The following is a 600-nucleotide window of genomic DNA, read 5'->3' on the forward strand; positions in this document are numbered from 1 at the left end:
AGGCGCTGTGATGTTCGGGCATTGCTACAGCTGATGTACGCACTCGGCGCACATACAACTTTTGGTGCCCCTTAATATTGATTTACCGCGCTTTGTTTAGACTTTCTTGTACATCTCTTTTATTTTTCTCAATAATTATAAAGAACATCCATTCAAAACACACATGGGATACTAAATACAATTATTAATTCGGGTCCTTAAAATTCTAATCGAAGCATTGTCATGTATTTGTTATACATGCTGAAATAGCGTATATCACTGATTGAAAATTCATCTTTATAATGGTGAAAGAATTTTTGAAATCGGTCGAGTAGTTTTTGTTTGAAAACATTACAAACATGCACACAAAAACATACATTTTTCCTCGTTATATCATTAATTTAGATTACCTGTCTAGTTAGTTCTTAATCAAATGAAATCATACAAAAGATGCGGGTTATATTTAAATAATATTAATCATACACATTCACGTCCTTCATAACATTTTTTTTTTCATAACTACTTGGTCCACATGAAGTATAATCACTTGGTAAGAATTATACCCACACGCACACTGTATAATCAAAGAATAACAAATTACATATGATTTGGTGAAAATAA

Source organism: Zerene cesonia, chromosome 7 (genome assembly GCF_012273895.1).
Source record: "Zerene cesonia ecotype Mississippi chromosome 7, Zerene_cesonia_1.1, whole genome shotgun sequence".
NCBI lineage: Eukaryota > Metazoa > Arthropoda > Insecta > Lepidoptera > Pieridae > Zerene > Zerene cesonia.